The sequence below is a fragment of the Salvelinus sp. IW2-2015 genome, unplaced genomic scaffold (genome assembly GCF_002910315.2).
Source record: "Salvelinus sp. IW2-2015 unplaced genomic scaffold, ASM291031v2 Un_scaffold5882, whole genome shotgun sequence".
Lineage (NCBI taxonomy): Eukaryota > Metazoa > Chordata > Actinopteri > Salmoniformes > Salmonidae > Salvelinus > Salvelinus sp. IW2-2015.
The window spans coordinates 18,329-21,714 of record NW_019947147.1 but is presented as its reverse complement, the minus strand read 5'-3'; the positions used below and the strand labels follow the sequence as shown (position 1 = coordinate 21,714).

The following is a 3,386-nucleotide window of genomic DNA, read 5'->3' as shown; positions in this document are numbered from 1 at the left end:
AGCAAGCTCTGTCAACAAAAAAGAAACAAAAATTGCGTCCAGCTTGAGGGGGAGATGCGGTACCCCCCTACCTCCCTCCCCGATGGGACAGAGCATGCGTGCCCTTGCGACCCACTCGTACCTGCCACCCCACATGAACTGAAACACAAGCCTCACTAGAGGCCTCCTCAGACACGCCGGCAATGGGTAGATGTACGCCAAATACAAGAGAGACGGCAATACATCCACCTTGAGAACCAGGACCTTGCCTATAAAAGACAAGGACCTAGCCCTCCACATCGCTAGCTTCCTCTGTACCACTGCGATACCCATGTTCCAGTTCAGCGTCGCTGAGCCTGAGGTCTCAAAATGGACCCCGAGAATCTTCAGGGCCCCGTTACAGAGAGATAACCCCCCGGGCACATCCGTCCTACCTCGCCATCTTCCGAAATACTTAACAGAAGACTTTGCATGATTCAGAACCGCTCCCGACGCTCGGGTGAAGTCCCCAATTATGGCAAAGGACCTTGTCAGGCACGAGTCCTTGCAAACCAGCAAGGAAGTGTCGTCGGCGTACTGCGTCATCTTAACACGCAGCCCGCCACTTCCAGGGATCAACAAGCCCTCCACCCCTGTGTCTGCCCTTATGGCAGCCCCCAGAGGCTCCATGTACAGAACGAAGAGAAGAGCCGAGAGCGGGCACCCCTGCCTGACCCCTGAAGAGAGGTCAAAAACATCACCCATGTGACTGTTTACGCTTACCCGGCACCCCGCTCCGATATATAATGTACGGATCCATCCTATAAACTTCTCCCCAAAACCTAATCTACCTAACACTCTGAAAAGAAAAGATCTATTCACGCGATCAAAGGCTTTCGCCTGATCAAGCGCTGCTACCATTAAAGGCAGACCTCTATCTTCTACCCAAGCGATGGAGTCCCTGATCAACTGTAGGTTCCATCTAATAGAGCGTCCCTCTACCCCACACGTCTGATCCTCATGGACGACGTAGGGAAGGGCTGTGCGCAAACGGTCCGCTAAGACCTTTGCTAGCAGCTTATAATCCACACACAGCATGGTCAACGGCCGCCAGTTGCCATGGTCAGTTGCTTCCCCCTTCTTATAAAGAAGTGACANCCTCTCCTTCAACCATCACTCCTTCCATCCCAGCCACCTCTCCTTCTGTCCTGGCCACCACTCCTTCTGTCCCAGCCACCACTGCTTCTGTCCCAGCCACCACTCTTTCTATCTCGACCACCAATCTTTCTATCTCGACCACCACTCCTTCTGTCCCGACCTCCCCTCCTTCTGTCCCGGCCTCCATTCCTTTTGTCCCAGCCACCACTCCTTCTGTCCCGTCCCTCTTCTTCTCTTTCTCCTCTTCTCTCTCTGGCTCCTTTGATGCCGTTCCTCCTCCTCTGCCAACACCTTCTTCCCGCTCCTCTTCTCTTCTACCCCCATCCCCCGCTCTCGCTCCCCCCCCGGCTGCAGACGCGTATGACCTCCGCCGAGCCGGGCAGTCCCGCCACAGGTGTGCTATCGAGCCACACCCGTGACATGCCTTAGGCTCGGCACAATCCCTCGCCTCGTGCTCGCCAGACCCACAGAACCTGCACTTTCTAGTTCCACACGAGGCGAGAGTATGGCCATATTCCATACAACGCCTGCAGAATGGAGGCTGACGGGCATAAAATAATGTCCCCCGATCAGCCCCCAGGGAGAACATTGCTGGAGGATGGAGGTATCCATCCAAACCCTTCGGGTCCTCCCTAAGAAGGACCTGAAAACCTCTCCTCCCGGTCCAAAATCCCAGGGAGTCTCTGAGGTGCCTCGCTGAGGAAATATTGTCGGCGTACCTCCCCAGATAAGCCCTCACATCCTCATCCTTTACATGGGGGTTGTAAATGTTTACAGTAACCACCCTAAAATTTTCCTTGGCCAGACTGGTCACCTCATAGTGGCACAGGGGTATCGCCTTCTCTTTCTCTCTCGCCCTCCTCAGGACCTCTTCATACTTCTCTTCTTTTTGTAACGTAATTTCATACGCTCCTTCCCTTGGGTTATCTTGAAGGCATAAAACGTCCTTCACTTCAAGATCTAGCATCCCCATCACTATTATTCGCCCAAAAGCCTCTCTTCCCAGAGGCTCAATCTCTTTCTTCGTCCATCTAAACCTCACTGTATTAGACAGCCCAACTCCCGGTACATTCTCTCTACTTGCCATCTCCAACTTGGACAACAATAACCTATCCAATCAAAATAAAGATAAGCTCTCCAAAAGGAAACCTCTACCAACGCCGACCACACCTCGGAAATAAAAACTCCGACAATACCTCTATCGCCTTCCTACTTCGACCTTCTGACTCAGCCGGCGCTTTGAGGCACCTCGGTACCAAGCTTGATCTGAGCAAAAGCGAGAAACGATAACCCACAAATGGACCCCTGCGCCCGCCGGGCACCGGGGGTCTCGGCAGACTTTGGCGTTTGGCAGAAGGTGGCTCCTCCCCACCACCCACTCACCCACCCACCCACCAACCCCACCCACCCAACCAAACCTTTCCTGGACGACAGAACAGGACAGACAGACAGGACAGACAGACAGAAATGCGCGGTGTTTTTTTTGGTTTTTTTTTTTAAGTCGCCAATGCGTCTTTAAAGTCACTAGCTCTTTGAACTCAATTGCCCTTTAGCGACACTTGGAGGTGGAAAATACACGGTCAGTCCGATTGAAGTCAAAAACAGTCTCGGCGGTGGGCTCATCATCTCTTGTCAATTTCTCTTGAACAATATATACCGGGCTCTGCCAGAAGCAAAGCCCTTCCAAAATACTTGTGAACGTCATAAGTGTTCCTCTCCACGGAAGTCTTTAGTAAAAGGCTGAAAAGGCTTGTTGCGTAATGAAGAGAAACCAGAGTCGTATGGAAGTCAGAGTCGGGTTCCGCAGGCATACTCTGTGCACTACTAGGCTGGACCTCCGGCCGTGGTGGTCGGTCACCACAACCCACTCTGCCAACTTTGTGTGGGGTAAAAAGTCACAGACAGACAGACAGACAGACAGACAGACATGACAGACTCACTCACTCACTCACTCACTAACTATCCTGACCAACGTTTTTTTTTTTTTTTTTAAGTAAATGGCGGGGAAACGGGGAACCCACGAAAAGCGCTCTCGCCCTACTTCCACTTTGGATGTTCTTTTCTTTTTTCTTTCCTTTCCTTCTTCTGCCAGCTGTTTTACACAGCTTTGTGTATTTTCTTTCCTTGACAACGGGAGAAATGTGTTGCACCGTTCCGGGACGGTATGCAATACCGGCGTCGATGCGTGGAGCGGACGGAAGCAAGCCCATTTCGACTCCCTGGTTCGAAAAATCCAATTAATATGTAGTCCCCCGATGGGGGACGTATCA

At 52.1% G+C, this 3,386-nt stretch overlaps 1 non-coding gene across 1 annotated transcript; it reads right to left on the bottom strand.

Moving 5' to 3' along the window:
• Window positions 1-2,775: 2,775 nt before the first annotated feature.
• Window positions 2,776-2,896, bottom strand: LOC112078568 (U5 spliceosomal RNA). Its single transcript, XR_002895720.1, has one exon. It is a non-coding gene; the product is annotated as a U5 spliceosomal RNA (small nuclear RNA).
• Window positions 2,897-3,386: the final 490 nt, after the last annotated feature.